At 51.8% G+C, this 19,861-nt stretch overlaps 1 protein-coding gene across 1 annotated transcript in view; it reads left to right on the top strand.

Annotated features, from left to right (window-relative positions):
• The first annotated feature begins 997 nt into the window (after positions 1–997).
• CNGB1 (cyclic nucleotide gated channel subunit beta 1) overlaps positions 998–19,861 on the top strand; it is a 175,385-nt gene continuing 156,521 nt past the window's right edge. Inside the window, exon 1 of the mRNA XM_067019696.1 lies at positions 998–1,084. The gene's annotated coding sequence lies outside the window, so the exon portion shown is untranslated. The remainder of the gene's footprint in view (positions 1,085–19,861) is intronic.

Below are 19,861 nucleotides of genomic sequence, written 5' to 3'. Positions count from 1 at the left end.
TATCACCAGTAGAATCATCTTACTGAGGGGTGGGTCCCAAGTGGAGATTTAGACAAAACGACATATATTCCAGATGGCTCTTAAACACCTTAGGAAGGTGTCTTGTTGGAACCTCACTTGCCCTTTTGTAACAATCAGCACATCTAGTGTTCCTCAGCATTGGAACAGATCACCGTCTCCCATTGTGAGCTCCAGATGAAGTACTTGCCTTGAATTTAGGGACTTGAAGGAAAAATGTTTCCTTAAACACTGGACTCACTTGAGAGAACTGAAATCTTGCACCACTCTCCCTGCTCACGCTTTTTCTGGGGCATGTGCTTGGTTAGTGAAATGACCCTGGCACAAATAGTTAAAATTACAAAAGTTAAACACTTATATGATACAACTCTATGTAATATTTCTGGAGGGAAAACAATTTGGGGGCGGATAAGAGCATATGTAGATACACCTAGATGATCTCATAGGACACATAAGAATTGTACAGTGATTACTTCTGGAGAGAATGGTTGTATCATTTACATACATTTTTTGTACTATAGACATTTTCTTTGAAAGGTAATATTTATGTGATAAGAATTTCAAAGTCAGAAAAGAACAAAAGGCCATCCTGGATACTGTGCTCTCCCCGACACTCCCTCTGGATTTGGTTTCATCCCACAGAATGAGGCTGGAATTGTGGGCACTGGCTGTTTTGAATTTGACTAGAGGTAAAAACACAGTGCTGAATTCGTCATTACTGTTGACGCCTCCTGAGAAGTTACGTGGCAAGGAGCACTGTTGTCCCGCATCCTTATCCTCCAGAATGTGCTCTGGGTAAGCACTACCGAACCTCTGAGGCGGGCAGGGCTGCAGTGGGGGCGGGGCTGGAGGGAAAGTTGCTCCACTGCTGCCTTAGACACTCATTGAGTTCTCATTTCTCCTCGCAGTCATCAGGACCTGGCACTTAGGTGGGTTCAGTCAAGACGACTCTGCCTTCCTCTGCCTTCCTGCTAACAGCTGCACTGGAGCCGCCTTCGCCGTGGATGCTGCCCCTCTCCTTGGAGACTTACCATCGTTCAGCATCGCAGAGCACCCATCAGCCCAGGTGACAGCCTGCTCTCTCAGGGCCAACTCCAGTCACATCTGAATATTGACCCGCTTCTCCATCCTGAAACACATTAGCATTCCCGTTGTTAGACTCCGTGTGTCTCTCCCGAGCTTTCTGGGTCACAGAGGGGTCCTCAGAAATGGGTGGGGGTGGGTGGTCAGGGACTTCAACAGAGCTTCTTGTCTCTGGCCACTGTGTGGTGAAATCTTCCCTCCAATCTGGAGTCTGTTGTGGGATGAAAGATGCTTTTGTGGAGGCGAGAAAACCCGGTTAACTTTTCATCTCTCTCCGGTGCCAGGACATCAGCGGAGTGCTCCTGGAAGTCCAGAGAAATACAGTAATGCACTCTCCTCCACACAGAGCCCCTTTCACCCCGCGGCACTTGTCAGACTATGTATGGGGATTACCTCACCACCCTCTTTGGGGTATAAGGCGGCAGCTGTTGACTTCCCAGATGCTTCACATATCCATCCGAGAGGAAGTGAGGGGGCGTTGAGGGTGATGGGATGTATTATCTAAGCTGGACCCAGGCCAATGTGAATTGTGGCACCAACGACAGCATGGCCTCTGCCCTCAGCTTTCCAGCTCACCAGGAAGATGATGACGACTAATTATGAGGCCAAGGGAAGGAGGAAGGAAAGGTCAGGCTGCAGGGCTTGGAGGCCTCCTCCTTCATGGAGCTGGAGCCAGAGTGACCTTAGACTGAGGAAACTGCAGCAGGCAGGGTTGCGTTACCCGGCTCCTCGGAAGTCCCGGTGTGTTGTAGGAGGCGTTGTCTTCCAAATGAGAGTGTTCGTTAATTGGCGTGAACTTGAGGGGACAGGCATGCAGTCATTCTCAGCAGGGCCCATCTTGGGGGAGAGCACATCCACTATGGCCCTTATTTGCTACCAGCACGTTGATTGCTTCGCCTGCAACCAAGCCAATAATACTGACCGTGCCAGTCCAGCCCCCTCCCGGGGCATTTCTTAAGGAGGCAAGTATGCCAGAGAACAACCCCCAAGCTGATTTCCCTAGATCCTTGGCAGCTTTAGCCAAAAGCCTCAAGTGGCAGGAATTCACTGGAAAAGATCTTGGAGCCCTTCTTGTCTGAGCCCTCCCTTCTTCCATTTTACTGATGAGGACACTATAGCCCAGAGAGACTCGGGCCGGCTCCTATCCGAGTGGCAGGAGTAGAACAAGGATGAGGATCGCCTGATGGGAATCATATGCCATCCCTGTCCTCCCTTGTGCTGACGGCCCCCTGCTTCCTATGTGCTGGCTGTAGCCTTTTTGTAGAGGCATTGACAGATCAGATAATGTCTGCCTGGGAGGCTGGGCCAGGCCAGACTTGGCTGCTCAAGAGGACTAGACGCAGCTTTGCCTCTGCAGCTAGTGCTTGCGTGGTTTGTCCCTTCATGGTTGCACATTAGCTGAACTTCAGGGCCTGAGGCTGAGGATAGAAAGCTGTGGGGCAAAGATTTGTGTTTAACTAATGGATCATAAAAGTAACATAAGCTCGTGGGAAATTCAAACTGTACAAAGAATATAAAGTAAGATAAAGCCCTCGTTCCCATTCCTGAACTGAAAGTATTTGAATGGGCCAGGCCAAGTTTGTTTTGTTTTTTAATTTATTTTTATATAGCAGGTTCTTGTTAGTCATCCATTTTATACACATCAGTGTATAAATGTCAATACCAATCTCCCAATTCATCACACCACCCCCCCACCACCCCCGCTTTCCCCGCTTTGTGTCCATACGTTTGTTTTCTACATCTGTGTCTCTATTTCTTTCTTCTTTTTTTTAAAAATAATTAATTACTTTATTTATTTATTTTTGTCTGCGTTGGGTCTTTGTTGCTATGTGCGGGCTTTCTCTAGTTGTGGCGAGCAGGGGCTACTTTTTGTTGCAGTGCGCAGGCTTCTCGTTGCGGTGGCTTCTCTTGCTGTGCTTGTTGTGGAGCACCGGCTCTAATCGTGTGGGCTTCAGTAGTTGTGGCCTGCAGGCTCAGTAGTTGTGGCCTGCAGGCTCAGTAGTTGTGGTGCATGGGCTTAGCTGCTCCACGGCATGTGGGATCTTCCTGGACCAGAGCTCGAACCCATGTCGCCTGCCTTGGCAGGCAGATTCTTAACCACTGCGCCACCAGGGAAGCCCTGTGTCTCTATTTCTGCCTTGCAAACTGGTTCATCTGTACCATTTTTCTAGATTCCACATATATGCGTTAATATACAATATTTGTTTTTCTCTTCCTAACTTGCTTCACTCTGTATGACAGTCTCTCGGTCCATCCATGTCTCTACAAATAACACAATTTCATTCCTTTTTATGGCTGAGTAATATTCCATTGCATATATGTAACACATCTTTATCCATTTGTCTGTCAATGGGCAATTTAGGTTGCTTCCATGACCTGGCTGTTACAAATAGTGCTGCAATGAACATGGGGGTGCATGTGTCTTTTTGAATTATGTTTTTCTTTGAGTGTATGCCCAGTAGTGGGATTGCTAGGTCATATGGTAATTCTATTTTTAGTGGCCCCAGGCCAGGTTTTACATGTATTTGTTTTACTGAATTATCGCGACACTGAAACAACAACTATTATTGTCATTTTACTGATGGGAAAACCAAGGCGCAGAGATTAATGTGCCCAGGCTCACACAGTGGTGGTAGAAGCAGGTTTCAAACTCAGGCTGTTTAACTCCTGTGTTAGGCTCTTAAATCACATGACTTCTTTGACCTGCTGTTTCCTCCTTGACAAAATTAGCCTCATGATAAAACATAAGAAACTTACCTCAGAGCTGGGCTGGAAGAAATGTCCATCTGTGAATGATAGATTGGATCATTTGTATTATCTTCACCCAGTGGAATACTATACAGTGATGAAAAGGGGGAAAATTACAGCTAGGTGCAAGAAAAGAGGAACCACACAACCATAATGCAGTGAAAACAGCAAGGCACAATATAGGAGAGATGATTCCACTTCTGTACAATGTTTAAATAGACAAAACAATATACTGTTTAGGATGCACTTATAAATGACAGTCTATACAGGAGTCCCCCTTTATCTGTAGTTTTGCTTTTCCTGGTTTCAGTTCCCTGTAGTCAGCTGCAGTTCAAAAATTTTAAATGGAAAATTCCAGAAATAACTCATAAGTTTAAAATTGTGCTGCATTCTGAGTAGTATGATGAAATCTTGTGCTGCCCTACCTGGGATCCCCAACCATCAACGTGGTTTGCTCTCAACACCCCACCATTGACATTGTCATGGCTCGATGACACAAGATCACCTGATGCAGATGATCTCCACCTGACATTGTCAGAAGTTCAGTAGTATAATAATGACATAATGCTATGTCACCTACCTCACTTCATCTCATGTAGGCATTTTTTTTTTTTTTTTTTTTTTTTTTTGGTACGTGGGCCTTTCACCGCTGTGGCCTCTCCCGTTGCGGAGCACAGGCTCCAGACGTGCAGGGTCAACGGCCATGGCTCACGGGCCCAGCCGCTCCGCGGCATGCGGGATCTTCCCGGACCGGGGCACAAACCCACGTCCCCTGCATCGGCAGGCGGACTCTCAACCACTGCGCCACCAGGGAAGCCCTCATGTAGGCATTTTATCATCTCACATTGCAAAAAGAAGGGTGAGTATAGTACATTAAGATATTTTGAGAGAGAGCACATTCACATAACTTTTATTACAGTGTATCATTATAATTCTATTTTATTCTTAGTTACTGTTGTTAATCTCTTACTGTGCCTAATTTATAAATTACACTTTATGATAGGCATGTACATATCGGAAAAAAGTAGTATATATAGGGTTTGGTACTATCTGCGGTTTCAGGCATCCACCGGGGGTCTTGGAACGTATTCCTTTGGGGATTACTGTAGTGACAGGCGGAGGGCAGAGTATCTGAAAACTCAGGAGTGCACTTTTACCTAGAGCTGGGGTTGGGGGTGGGGATACAAGTGTTGGGAGAGGCACTTTGGGGGCGTCCAAGGACCATCAGTGCTTTATTTCTTAACCTGGGCAGTGTTTACACATGGACGTTTGCTTCATTACTATTTGAATTGCACACACAGTTGAATATATTCTTCTGATTATGTTTCTCAATTAAAAAAAAAAAAGTCAAATTTAGATTACTTAGCCCTGATCTATTAAAATGCAGGCTCTTGGGGCCCAGCTCATTAAAATGCAGATTCTCTTTCAGGAGATCTAAATCTGGCCCAGAAATCTGCATGTTAACGTCATCCCCTGGTGATTTTTGGTGTTTCTGTCACTTGAAGCTGCTCCAAGTTGGAGCGAGCAAGAGTCGATGTGATACCTCTTGAGTGCTGAGAAGCCAGATGCCGGGAAGGAAGGAGAGTGTAAAGCAACCCACCCTAGCACATTTGCAGATAGCAACCCACTACCTCTGAAATCCTTAAGTTCCCTTTATACAAAATTCTAGTGTGTAACTTACATCTCTGTACATTTTCCATAACCTAAAAATATGGAGTCCTGTAATACAAATCATGAGCACCCCTGGGCTGCAATAGAGGCCCTCCAAATTGTAAATCCATAAGGCACTGAGCATCTGGACGGAGCATGAGCCTTGGAAAAATTGTGCTTCTTGGTATCCATGGTGTCTGAAGCAAAGCAAAACAGTGTGCAAGGGTGGGATATGGAAACACATTGGACAGAACCCCTTAGTAAAGTGTGTAAAATGTCACTGAGAGTCTCTACTGTTTTATTGCATGAGAGTAATAAATATTAATAAGGGCTTTCATAAGTTCTCTCATCACATGGGTTTCCCCCAACCCTTTTTTCCTTAAAGTCTTAAGTTGTGAATCTTCCTGGTATTTGGGAGGAAATACAGTAAAATCAGGAAATACAGTAGAATTAGTACACACACACACACAAATAGCCTTTGGGTTCCAAGTCACCCTCAAAGCTGCCTCCCCTCCTCCAGGGCTGTCCTCATTTTCACTTGAAGCCTAAAGCATCCTTGCAAACCTGGGGCCTCTCTTCCTGGTGTTGGAAACTGACCTAAGCCAACATGTCAGTCCTGGTGACTCTCTCTGATACAGAGCCTGTATCAGAGGTAGTGGGAAGCTGAGTTCTCTCCCCTCCAAGCTGGCTACCCCGTGGTGTGCTATGAAAGCACGTTTCAGGACACAAGAACAAAATTGACAAGTGAGCATGCAAAAACGATTCACGCCACCCGTTGCCAAAGCTCGGTGAGGTGTCTGCTCGCTCTCTCTTGGTGCACTTCTGTGGGGAATGTGGGGATATGTGGACAGTAGGATCACATGGGGATTCTCTGCTAAGTGTGTGGGCAGGAGGAGGGAAGAGCTGCTGGTCCTGAGTTCCAGAGTATACCGTTCTGAAGGTCTTAGATGGCTGGGCTTGCCAAGTTCTTATGCCCCATTTTAATGGGGACAGAGATACCTGTAAAATGTTCAGTCGCATATTTTGGAATTGACTCATTTCTCCAGTGGAAAGATATTTCTTTCTTATTTTTGGCCATGTGTGGATCCTATTTATTTCTTATGGAATGGTATTTCTGATATCCCTGCATTACTTGTAGGGAGTAAATATTCATTCCCAAGGGTTGTGCTCACTTTGGTCCGTGTGCTGGCAGATGAGTGGGGGAGGGGAGATGCTCTACACCCAAAGCTCTATACCAGTCCTCACACCCAGGAAATCCCAGCAACCTCAAGTAAGAGAAATGGAGAAGCTGGAGCTTCCTTAGGCAGCTGAGCCTCAGAGGGGCCACTGGCCTTCCCTGTGGGATTTGGACTTCAGCTTTGTCCCATTCTACTCCCCTTGCCCGAGGAAACTGTTGAGGCCTGAAGGGTGCTTCAGGGCATCACCCATTCCCCAGGAGGCTGAGCTCACTTGGTGTGGGGACCCATTGTGGCTGCCACCCTCCCCTCCCATTGGTGGCTCCATGGGCCTCAGAGGCACCAGTTTCCTGCCTTATTTGTGAAAACCATATAAAAGAAAAAATGTGTTTCTTTCTCCACTCACACAGTGCTTCTGACACCAACCAATTTTCCAACACCAGTTGGGTGTCCTACCATTCAGTTCTGATACTATCTACTTGGCATTAGCATCAGATTCCAGAAGTTAAGGGCTCAGTTCCACAAGACTTCCCACCCCGTAACTCAGAGGCCAGTTGCAAGTAGTGGGTCCCCAGGTTACCCACACTTCTGTCTGACTGAGCTACAAATTGGGAATTCTCCTGACCCACTCCTCAGGTTTGATAATTTGCTATGATGGCTCACCCCTGTGGAGTTGGGGTGCACCACCTTCCCAGTACACTGGATGTGTTCACCAGTCTAAAAGCTCCCCAAACCCTGTACTTTAGGGATTTTTATGGAGGCTTCATCATTTAGGCGTGATTCATGATTAACTCAGTCTCTACCCCCTCTCTACTCCCCAGAGGATGGGGAGGGGGGCTGAAGGTTCTGAGCTTCTGATTATGGCTTGGTCTTTCAGGTAACAACTCCCATCCAGGAACCCACCAAGAGTCACTTCATTAGAACAAAAGACATTCCTATCACCCAGAAAGTTCCAAGGAATTTAGACCTCTGTGTCAGGAACTGAGGTCAAAGACCAAATATCAGAACAAAAGATGTTCCTGGCACCCTTATTGCTTAGGAAATTACAAAGGTTTTAGGAGCTCTGGCCAGGAGCTGGGGATAAATACAAAAATAGGTATTTCTTCCTATATCACAATATCACACTGTAACAAGGAAGGAGTTCAGGGCTGTGCGAACCCTTGTGGAGACGGAGAAGGGAGCCAGGCTGCAGTTTCCTAGGTTGGCAGACCTATAGAAAGTGAAGTGGATTGAAAATTTGTGCTAATACGGTAACCGCTAGCCACCTGTGTCTATTTAAATTAAATGTTAATTAATTTTAAATAAATTTACAATTCAGTTCTTCTGTCATACTAGCCGCATTTCAAGTGCTCTGTAGCTACATATGGCTAGTGGCCACCATGTTGGTCAGTGCAGATACAGGAAGTTTTGATTGGACAGTGCTGTTTTAAATGCTTGCATTAAACAAAATAAGATTTTATCACCACTACCCAAAAATGTTTAATGTAATATAATCACTTCCTTAAAAATGGATCTGAGCAGGCTTTTCAGACATTAGTGTGCATAGGAATCATCTAGGGATTTGTTAAAATGCAAGTTCTGGTTCAGCAGATCTGGTATGAGGCCCTAAATTCAGCATTTCTAATAAGGTCACAGGTTGTGCTAATGCTTCCGATCCATGGACCACCCTTTGACCTGCAAGGGATTGTAGGCTCAGTTACAAACACTTAGGGTGCATTTTAGGTGGTGAGCCTCGGGAGTGGGATGCAAGTTCAGCATTGTATGAGTGATGAGCGTCATCTCTCCTGACCTTGGTCACTGACTTTAGCCACTGTGTAACCTCGTTCAGACATGAAAGGCTGAGGGTGGGAGGGCGAAGTGCCACCTGCCAGATGAAGGTGGATTGCCACGCCAGCTCTCTCTTTCTCTCTCTCTCTCTCTCTCTCTGTCTCTCTCTCTCTGTCTCTCTCTCTCTGTCTCTGTCTCTCTCTGTCTCTCTCTCTCTCTCTCTCTCTCTCATTTACTTGGGGAGGGGCTAGCCTGAAAGTGTGGCTTTGAGAGCCCTTGTGACCAAAGCAACGATCCATCAGGCTGCCTCAGGAAAGGAACACAGGGACAATGGGGTGTCTGCAGAGGGAGGAAGAGCCGCAGGTGGGAGTGGAGGGGCGAGGTGAACTTCGAGTGGCCCCAGGACAGAGTGGCACAGGTACATAGGGGCCATCCAGAGAGAGAAGCAGCAGCCCGAAAAATAGTGGGGAAATGTGCACCGAGCCTGGCGCTCATGTGACACAGCCCTGCCTTGGGGACTCAGAGCTCTCTCGGGGCCCTCCCCAGCCCAGTCACACCTCCCCTTGTCCTTTGGCTGAGCTGGCCTTGGGTGAGGTGTCACTGCTCAGGGTGAGGCCTATCCAGCTCAGTTCAACTCCGGGGTCCAAGAGAGCCCCCCATCTCCTCCAGCTGAGGGTGGCTCTGCCCTCTCACTGAGTCGCCCTCACCAGGGGGTCTATTCCCGGGAGAGGTACCGTTAGAGATGGTTGTGTGAGCACGTAAAAGTACACCTTTTACTGTACTTTTTCACTGACTTCCAGTCTCTGCGTTTTGTTGGAGGCACTGGGGGCGGGGATTGAGGAAGGCTCTGTGGAGGAGGACTTTGTGTGGCCAGGAGGCCAAAGGAGGAAAGGCGGTCCAGGCGGAGGGAACAGTGGGAGCAAAGGCCCAGAAGTGGGAACTCCAGCTCTCTGCTGCAATGAGAGCATGCAGTTCCTTTACGCCTGACTTTCAAGCAGCAACCTCAGGCTGGGGGCCCAGTCCTGGCCACAGGTGGGCTGGGCTGGGGGAGGCAGCCGTCCTTCAGCTCCCTTCTTTCACCTCCTGCTCCTGGGGAAGAGGACTTCACTCCCGGGGGGGGAAGGCGACCCTGGGTGCTGGATGCCGGGGTGGGGCAGGCCCCTCACACCACGCCCCCCGGCCCAGGCCTCCAGCTCGGTGGGTGGGGTTCCATTCCCCACGCCTAATCCCTTGCAGCTGTTGTCCTCCCCAGGAAAGACAGTTGTGCTGGAGGGAAGGGAAATAGTTATTTTGAGTTGGTCACTGGCTTCTGACCAGGAGAGGTAGATGGCCCTGTCCGGGCCTGGCAATGGGACCAGAGCCACGATTAATTACATGGGGTGTTGGGGAGGAGGACATGGTCCCCACCAAGATGGGGGCTGTAGAGGAGAGTGATGGACCAGGGAGAAAGCAGGTCCCAGATGGGGGATGCAAAAATGGAGCCCATGTCCTGAGTGTACTCTGGATTTGGCTGGAGAGGACGGGGAAGGTGGACACAGCCTCCCCAAAATAGGCCCCTGTGCCACAGGAGTCCCTGTGACCGAGACTGGGGCTGTGGGGGGAGGGGTCTGCCACTGAATGAGCTTCCTGTAAGGGACTGGGCTGGCTGGTCACCGTCCCCTCTCTTCCAAGCAGGCCCTCTCCAGCACTGCTCTCCCAGCAGAAAGCAAGTCTGATGGAGACCAGATGCTCTGGGGCATCTGCCCTTCCCGCCTGTGGGGTCATTGTAGGGCAGTGAGATGAATGGATGTGCCCACTCTGGGCCTGGAAAAGCCAAGTGGCCAGTGATTAAGCCCTTCCCTGTAGCGTGTGCCAGCGTGGGCTTGAATCCTGGCTCTATTGCTTACCGGCCCTGTAAACTCAGCTACAGTTCACCTCACCGGGCCTTCCCATTTTACAGCAACAGGAATTACAGTAGCGATGTGCACCTCATAGTGTTGTGGCTGGGGTTCGCTGAGAGAATGAGGGGACCGTGCTTAGGGCAAGACCCAGCACTCCTGGGCGGGAGTTGTCAGGGTGACGGTCTTTGTCCTCGCTTTATCAGCCTCATGGGTGTCATTGTGATTGGCCTCCTTCTGGCCCAGGTGTGTCTGCCTGCTTAGAGAGGCTCCATGGAGAGGAGAAATGAAGGCATCTTCATCAGGGAGGAAGATGGAGGCTTCCAGAAATGTGGGGAGGAGAGAGGAGCCCATTCGACTGTGCGCCCGAGAGGCCAGGGCCCACATCCGTTTTCTTCCCTGCCGTATCCTCAGCACCTAGGATAGTGCCCAGCACAGGTTTAATGCTCAGAGCAAATTTTTTGAATAAATGAATGAACAGATTTTTTTAGTGAATTATCGGCTGCCTGGGATGTGGACCCTGGGCCCCTGGCTGAAGGCAACTGGATGATGAATTCTTGGGCTGGTCAGTGACCCAGGACATGGCCCTCAGGTCCCTCTGTCTGGAATCTGAGCAGGGAAATAGAGAAGGGGACAGTTAGCAGCAGGGGCTCGGGAAACGGAAGTGAGAGGTGGGCCCAACAGAGCAGGGGTGGAGTCGGCCCTTCCAAGAGGGAGGCGACCCTTGGGGAGAGAGTGGTACCTCCTCCCTCTCCCAGGTATTCCTCCATCTCCCCAGCCACCTTAAGTGGCCAGAGAGGGGAAGTTCGAAAGAGAAGAAGGCAGTGCTCCCTGGGGACTGGCCCCCATCCTAGAGACCCTCCATCATGAGGAGCTCATTCCCCTCATTCACAGTCCCCTTCACTGAGCAAACACAGCTCCTGCTGTGTACTGGCCATAGTGCTGGGATCTGGGGCTGAACCACAGCCCTACAGAGTGGCTTCTACGATGGGTAGAAACCCAGAGAGGGCCTCATAGCCCCAGCTTCATGGAGGCAGAAGGAGAGGGAGCACTTCTTGGAGGAAGCTGTGGGTACTGTTCCTACGGAGAGCTGAGGGATGGGCACAGGTTGGCCAGGAAAGAGAAGGGGGCGATGACCTTCCAGACAGAAGGGGCAGCATGGGCGAAGACTGGATAGAGCCTGGCCAGTTTGAGGAACTGCAAGATGTTCCATGTGGCTGGGGTGGGGTGAGAGATGGGGCAAGAGGGCACACTGGATGGGGTCTCCACTCCGGGGTCCGAGCCTGCCTGTGCCAGAGCATCCGACCGGGCACTGTGACGGACAGCTGCACTTGAGCGGCTTGTCCTCAAAGCAGAGCCAAGTGTGAGGCCTGGGGTGGAAAGAGCTGGGCCCTGTCTCTTTCTGCCCCAGGCCTTCACTGCTCCTCCCTGGGACGATTTCCCCATCTGCACAGTGAAGGACGCAGCTTGCTGTCCCCTAAGGTCCTGTCTCTGGCTCGGAGGGGCCTTGGGGGACACTGTGGGCTCATGGAGATGGAGTGGTAAGATGAAGGGGGGCATGAAGGCAGTCTGGAGGGGTCAGGCAGCCCCACGTTTGGCCTTTATAAGGAAGTCCCTTTTTCAGGGACCACTGTTAGCATCACTCAGGTCCTTGGATCAGGATTGAAAGAGATGGATTCCAATGGCTCCTGGCCTGAATGGCTTTGCTCTGCCCTGGGGAGACTGTCCCCGCCCACAGAGCAGGCCCCAGGCCCCAGGCCCCCTGGCCCTCCACTCCCTGCTGGGCCCTAGGCTGCCTGGAGGGCCTGGCTTTTCAGGGACGGCTGACTCATGGTTTTGGCAGCCCCAAGCTCAGCCTTTTCCTCCAGCGGGGGGCTGAGGGAACCAAGCCTTTCTCTGGAGTCCTTCCCACCCCTAGCTTTCTGCCAGCTTCAGGCCTTTGCAGAGGGGTCTGTGGCTTTACAGTCCAGTCCTAGGAGCCCTTTCTGCACATTCTCACCTGTGCTCCTCACAGACGCACCTGCTGAGCAGGTGTTACTGCCCCACTTTACACAGGGTGGGAGAGGTGGGGGGGGGGACTAAATTTCCAGAAGCAGTAGGAGCCCTGCCTAATGATGCACAGCTGGGCAGGGTCAGACTTGCAGGGGAGTGGTGGAGCTGCTCCCCTGTTCTCACAGGGACAGAGCTCTGCTTGAGGACCTGGCATTGGGCCCCCACTGGAACTGTAAGGGAGGGATTGGGCCGTCCGAACATTCTCTGAGGGCTGAGCCCTTCTCTCTGCCCTTCTTTCCTTGGGGTCCCTCCAGGCAGGGTACCAGCGCGTGAGGGTGGCTGTCACAGGGAGATGGGTTAACGGCATGGCTTTTGGGGTCAGATAGCCTTGAATCTGAATCCCAGTTCCACTTTTTAAAATATATTTATTATTTATTTATTTGTATTGGCTGCACCGCGTCTTAGTTGCAGCATGTGGACTCAGCTGCGGCATGTGGACTTCTTAGTTGCGGCATGTGGACTTCTTAGTTGCCGTATGTGGGCTCTTAGTTGCGGCATGTGGGATCTAGTTCCCTGACCAGGGATCGAACCTGGGCCCCCTGCATTGGGAGCATTGGAGTCTTACCCCCTGGACCACAAGGGAAGTCCCTCAGTTCCACTTCTTTCTCACTACTTAACTTGAGAAGTATCCCTCAGTTCCAGATGGAAAACCATTGTGCCTCCCTCTCAGGGTAGGAGAAAGGGGAAGTGAAATGATCTATACCTTCATTCAAGGAAATATTCATTGAGCACCTACTGTGTGTCAGGCACTGGGACAAGAGATAAATGAAAAATGAGTGTAAGTTTCCTCACCAAATTCACATTCCAGCTGGGGAGACTGAAAAAAAAAAAAAGACATAACAAATGACATGGTAGGCTGGAAGGTAAGGAGGTGGGATAAGGGGAAGTAGAGCTAGCCCAGAGGGGCAGAAAAGAGGTCAAAGTGGGCGCCTCTGAGGTGATGAGCAGTGCAGACGTGGGGAACAGTGTTCTAGGTGGAAGGAACAGCATTGCAAAGTACCTGCCTGGGCTGTGCAAGGTGACTCAAGAAGCAGTGAAAGCAGAGTGGGTGAGAGGTCGAGTAGGTGAGAATGTGGTCAGTGAGACTGGGTGGCAGGGGAGCTGCCCCTCCTCTGTGACCAATTCCACAGGAATTCACTCCTCCGCAGCTGCGAAAGGTCAGGGCCTATGTGGACACAGGACACGACAACTCTAACCTTGCTTCCGCATGCTGCAATTTGAGTTTCTCTTCTCTCCTTTCCTGCCATCACATGGCTTCTTCCTCAGGTCCTTGGGCCCAGAGGCCTCCCCCAGTATGGCCTGTGACCCTCCACCCCGCAGGACAGAGAGCCCCCCAGCTGCCTGTTACTGCCTCCTGTTTGGGGAGGGCACTGTGTCTGCTCTGGCCAGTCTCAGGGAGCATCACAAAGGCTCCTTTCACCAGAGGGCATTGGAGGGGGACTGGGAGGGGATGCAGTGCCCTCCTGCCCGTGGGCATAAAGACCCCCTTTCTCTTCTGCTGCGTCAGCCCTCTCTCGGCTGGCAGGCAGGGGGGGCCGCGTGCAGGGAGATTCTTGTCTTCCTTTTAAAGTACAGGCGAGACTGGGGCCAGGCCAGACAATGGTGGTGATTTACAGTCTGCTGGGCTGCAGGGCTGCCTGCTGGGCTGGCACTGACCAGCCAGGAGTGCCTGACATAGGGAGCCCTGCCCTGCTGAGTCTGGGGCTGCCCGTTTAGGACCCCACAGTGGGAGCGTCGACTTACAAGCTGTAAAGTGCAGGGGTTGTGCTGGTAATTTCAGAGCCCCCGAGCTCTGCTGTTGTGGGGTGCTGCCTCAACTGGCCTCGTCTTGGGTCTGTTAGCTCCTGGCTAGTCTTCACCTCGATTTCTCAGCCCTAACCCTTGTCAGGTCCCTCACACTGCAGCTCCGACATTCTGTGCTGGACAGAGGCCTGCCTTTGGAGGGAGACAGGCAGGAAGTGGGGAGCATGCAGGGGCTGCACAGGTATGGTGAGGGCCTGGGGAAGCATTAGGGGAGGAGGGGCAGGCTGAGGAGCTGGTGGAACAGCTTGGGGAGGTGGCTGCAGGACAGCTGGATCTGTGGCAGGGGAGTACTGGAAAGTCAAGGGGAGAGAGGGACGGGAAGCGGGGAGCGAAGGAGGGAGAGAGGAGTAGAGAGGGTCCGAGCAGCAAAGGAGAAAGCCAAGGAAAGTGAAAGTGAGAGAGCGCCCAGGACAGAGAGAGACAGGCACACACAAGAGAGAAAAGAGAGAACAAGAAGTGATTTAGGGGAAGAGAGAGGGAGGACACACAGGAGGGTGGAAAGCGGGGTGGGGGGAGGGGGAGAATAGGGAGGAAAGAAAGGATGAGGGAGAGCTAGGCCAGAGTCACGCGGAGCAGAGAGCAGAACAGGTGAAAAGCTAGAGAACTTCTCCCCAGTGCTCACCGGCCTCGCCTTCTCACTGCCCGGCCCACGCCCTGCACCCTCACCCTAGGCGTTGCTGGCCAGGGAAGGAGGCAGGGGCATGGCAGGTGCTAGTCTGTCCTCCACTGGGGATGATCCGGCTGGACATAAGCAGGAACTTTTTGATGAAGAGCAAAACAGGCCCCCAAGGGAAGTGCCCCCCTCGTTGGAGCCCTGGCCTTTCTGAGGCAGGGGACTGACTGTCCTGACCCCTCAAAGGGTGTGGGCTGCAGCGTTTTATTCTGGCTTGACAGGACCCAATGTGGAGGAAGGTGGTTTTCTGACCGTCTGCCTCGGTTTCCCTCTATGAGGCAGAGAGGTGGTCAGGGGTCTGGGCTCCCGGATGGGGTTGGAGCCAGGCTCTGGGGCCAAGCTGGGCTGGTGAAGTCACAGTGCATCTGTCCAGGTGGGTCTTGGGACCGTCTCCTTTCCACCCCCAGCCTTTATTCCAGGAAAAGGCAGCTGGGGGAGAGGGTGGAAGGCAGGAGTGTTTCCAGGGGAAAATGGATCCTTCCATGGAACAGGCAGCCACTTCATCCCTCCACCCCCATCCTATCCCCCTCCTGCCACCAGCTCCGTTCCTTCCTTCCTCCCCTCCTGGCAGGAGGAGCTCAGCAGCGGGAAACACCATGCTCTGCTCCTGTCTCCCACCTCAGCAGTGCTGAGCCCAGGGTGGCCTTGCAGAGGGGGCGGGGGTGCATGTGAGTGTGTGTGCATGTGAGTGTGCACGTGTGCACACATGCACGGCCTGGCCAGCATCGCCTGCAGCCATGGAGGTGGGAGAGGCAGGGTGCATCAAAAGGAAAGAAGCAGCCTGAACTGAGCACGTGGAGCCTCAGTTTTGTCATCTGAAATATGGGCACTAGCCTTGTCCTGCTTTTCTAATAGGGCTGATGTAAGGATCACAGAGCCACGGTGGGGGAGCGGGAACATGTCCCTGAGGGCTCTGGGAACCCGTTGCCCTCATACCGACTGACCCTTAAGGCAGGTGCTGTTATTACTGTCCCCCTTTCCCAGTGAGGAGCCTGAGGCTCAGAGATGTAAATGGCCCACAGGGGGCAAGTGGCTGCCCTGAGACTGGAGCCCAGGTCTGACTGATGCAGTTATTGACAAGATCCCTGGGTGCCTCTTCCTCCATCCTGGGCTTTGAGGCTCCTTGTCCTGCCCCTTGAAGAGCTGCCTCTCCCCAGGGACCAGGGGCCCTTCCTGACTTAGGGACTTTCGGCAGGTTGCTCCAGCCCAAAGAATCCCCGCAGGCCACCTGGTCCAACTCCTTGTCATTAATTTGACGAGCCTGAGGCCCAGGGGCCCAGAGCTTCAGGTTGCAAAGCACAGGGGGCAGAGCTGGGCTTCCAGCTTCCTGCCTGGTGGTCCCAGCTGTGGGCTGTTTTTCTCTCTTCCTTCCTTTAAGCATGAACCTGTTCCTGGAGGGGTTATCAACACAGGCGCACTCTCCTTCCTCACTCTCCTCTGCCTGGCCCAAACCCCACCACATTTCCCTGCCCTCCCCGAACACAGGGCTCAGCACGGTAGAGATGCTGAGTGAAGCTTCTGGACACCCTTCCTGGTCCCACCCCTTTCCAGCACGTGAACTCCTCCTCCCACAGGCTGCTCAAAGGGAGCCAGCTCTTCTCCAGACCCCAGCTCTGTACCCTGACCCCCTCGTCACAGCCTAAACATCATGGCCTTTGGCTGGATGACTGAGGCCCCTGAGACCAGCTCCTTGGTTGGTCAGCCTGGAGACCACCCTCACCACTGCCACTACCACCACCAGGGGACAGGAAGCAGCCAGAACCGTGGACCTTCCCCAATATCACCTTTTTCCTGAGTCCAGGTCTGGGGAGGCTTCCAAGAGGAGGAGGGATTTACAGAGCTGCTTACCCATCTAGACATGACTTGTGTAGGGATGGTGCCCAAGGCAGAGAGAGGAGTGGGAGGTGGACAGGGCTGGGGAGAGGTCCAGAACCTCCTTGGCACAGAGGTCTGCGGCCCTCCTAGAGCCTGCTGGACGCACAGCCGGGCCGACCAACACGACCCAGGGGAGGGAGGTGGGACACAGCCAGAGGAGATGAGGCGCAGGGACACAGACACCAGGCCTGCTGGGAAGGCACTGGGGCAGGGGCTGACCCCCACATACCCGGGCTCAGGCCACAGAGTCAGTACCAGCCCTGAAGCTGCTGCCCTCCCTGAGTTCAGCAGTATGTCACGTGTCACGTCTGTCTTTGGGTGCCCAGTTCTGGGCTCTGGGGTGCCTCAGATGCCACACCTGCTGTGGGCAGCTCCAACTTGGTGGGGTACTCCCTGCTGCAGGCGCTGTGCATGTCCGCCCAGATCCCCGGGCTGGTGCTCCCATCCCTGAGCTGCTGTGCTCTTGGCTGCTCTCAGCTCACCCCCTCCAGAGGCTGCCCTTGGCTGACAGGAGCCGCATCACCCGGAGATGCTCGGGAGGTTATGAGCAGTGACTGACCAACATGGGCGGTTAGCAGCCAGGTCCCTTGGCCTCTGGAGTCCACAATGTCTTTGGTACCGGTCACAATCTGGAGTCCTCGGGGATCAGGCTGAGGCAAGATTTCTCCTGAAACCACACCCTGTTTGGCTTCTTTCTCTGCCCTATTCTCTGCTTCCCTCACTTTCACATGGATGGAGGATCTCAGTAAACCACTTGCATAAAAATTGCATCTCAGGCTCTGCTTCTAGAGAACTCGATCTCAGATACCTACAAAACTGATCTGGTGACCTCTCCTATAGAATGGTACCAGGGCTGGGGAAGTGGAACATGGGGGGCCAGTCTTAGGGGCACAGGAAAGCCTCCCTGAAGAGGTGACATTAGAATCAGGGCCTTGAAGGTTGAGTAAGAATTGTTGAGCTGAACAGTGTCTGCTTCATTTGATAAATCTTGCCTGAGTAAATTGCTCAGGACATGAGAGGCCAGAGGCACAACAAAAGCAAAGGCCCTGGGGCAGGGAAAGGCAGGTCATGTTCAAAGGAGAGAGCAGACCTGTGGCTGGAGGGGTGAGGCATGGCAGCGAGGTAGGAGATGAGACAAGAAAGGAAATTAGGGCCTGGGCAGAGAGGGCTGCTGTCACCATGATGTAAGCTCACGTCACCCAGCCCCATTCAGTGCTCACAGTTGATGGACTGTCAGACTCTTGCTGAGCCCAGATAGAGCCTCAGAAGCCTCACGCTGTGCCTGGCAGGCTCTATCAATCTACTGAATTAGCATGTGAGGTGACACCCATTTACTGTCCCTACCCCAGAGAAAGGCCAGGCTGGGCTGTCATGGGAGGTGTGGGCCAACCCCAGAGGCCTGTGGTGAATGGCCCGAGTACAGTAGGGGCCTCCCCAGGGAAGCGGCCATTGTGGCCCATAAATAGGTTAGGTGGCCAGGAAACAGGAAATCCTGACAATACAATGAAGCCTGGGGCACAGGGGTTTCCTCCAGGCTGAGGGCTGGACAGAGCATGCTTCTTAGGCCAAAGGCCTTGCTGAAGCAAGACACCCTGAACACTGGCCTCAAATGCCTGACTTTTCCCACAGTCCTCTGGGGAACTCTGGGCCCACCCTCACCCGACCCGGCCCAGCCAAGGGCAACTCAGGACAGGCCAGCACATGCCAGGACTGGCAGCAGAGCCCCGAGGGAAGAGGGGTGACCGGCTCGCTCCCAGCTGAACTTGGAACCAGGTGGTGATGGGAGCAGCTGGGGCAGCCAGACCAGGGGCCAGAGGCCAGGCCAAGGGGACTCCCTCAGGATCAGAAGGTACTTCTGCCAGGGGCTCTGACCCAAGGAGCCTGCACATCTCTAAGCCAGTGTCGATGGGCCTGTCTCTGCCCTGGGCTCCGCAAGGGCATAGCAAGCACCAGGCTGACCCTACCTGGACCCCAACAATGGAGAAAAATGAGTCCCTCATTAGAGAACCAGGCAGCCTATAAAACCACATCCCAGAAGAATTTTATTAAGAAAAGCAAATAACAAAACATGGTGTCCTATAGGATCCCTATTTTGTTAAAATGCACACAAACGTAAAAATCTGTGTGTGCATGTGTATGTTTGCGCGCCCGTACATGTGCACAGAGGAGACAGGAAAGAGGACCAACAGAATGTCAACGGGTGTCAGGGGATTTTTATTTCTTCCGTGTTCTTTTCTGAACATTCTAATTTTTCTACAATGAACTTTGTAACCATAAAAAAAAAAATCAAAACAAAACACTCAAATCCTGCAATACCTGTTTTCTTTTAAGTAAAATGTTTACTAAGAGTTTTTAGAGAAGTGGGGAAATGTTGATAGTCCAAGCTAAGGGGAAAACAGGATACAACATTGTATACAACGTATGTAAAGGACAAGAAGCTCAGGGCAGGAAGGGGACAGGAAGGAAGCACGCGGGGTGTCAGGGCCGATGGCTTTGCAGGGGCACCACCGTGGTTCCACCCACCTGCAGTGTGAGAAACCCCACAATTTTGTGCCCACTGTATCCCTAGTCTTTAACATTTTTGGCAATCCAAAGGGTGGAAGATAGAGTCTTGTAATTTGATCCCAGGGGTGGAAAATAGAGTCTCATAATTTACACATCCCTGATTATTGAGCCTCTTTCCCCAAAAACACATTTTATTATGAAAATTTTCAACATACAGAAAAGTAGAAAGAATTGTACAGTGAACACCCATTTACCCATCATGTAGGTTCTGCAATTTACATTTTACTAGACTTGCTTTAGCACATATCAATCTATGCATCCATCCATCCATCAGTCTTTATTTTTTGATACATTTCAGAGCAAGTTACAGGCATCACTACACTTCATCTTAAACACTCGAGCATGTATATCATTAACTAGAGTTCAATCTTTGTCTATCGCTCTCCCCCCTCACCTCTGTGTAAAATTTACACATGGTGATGCAAAAATCTTAAGTGTATCGTTTGATTGGTTATGACAAATGCATACACTTGTGTAACCCAGACCTTTATTATGATATATTGTAGAACGTGAGCCCCAGAAAACTCTCTCCTGTCCCTACCTAGTCAATCTCTGCTCTGACTCCTCAGAGGCAA

This window comes from Kogia breviceps, chromosome 18 (assembly GCF_026419965.1).
Source record: "Kogia breviceps isolate mKogBre1 chromosome 18, mKogBre1 haplotype 1, whole genome shotgun sequence".
Lineage (NCBI taxonomy): Eukaryota > Metazoa > Chordata > Mammalia > Artiodactyla > Physeteridae > Kogia > Kogia breviceps.
This window is presented reverse-complemented; position numbering and strand designations above follow the sequence as displayed.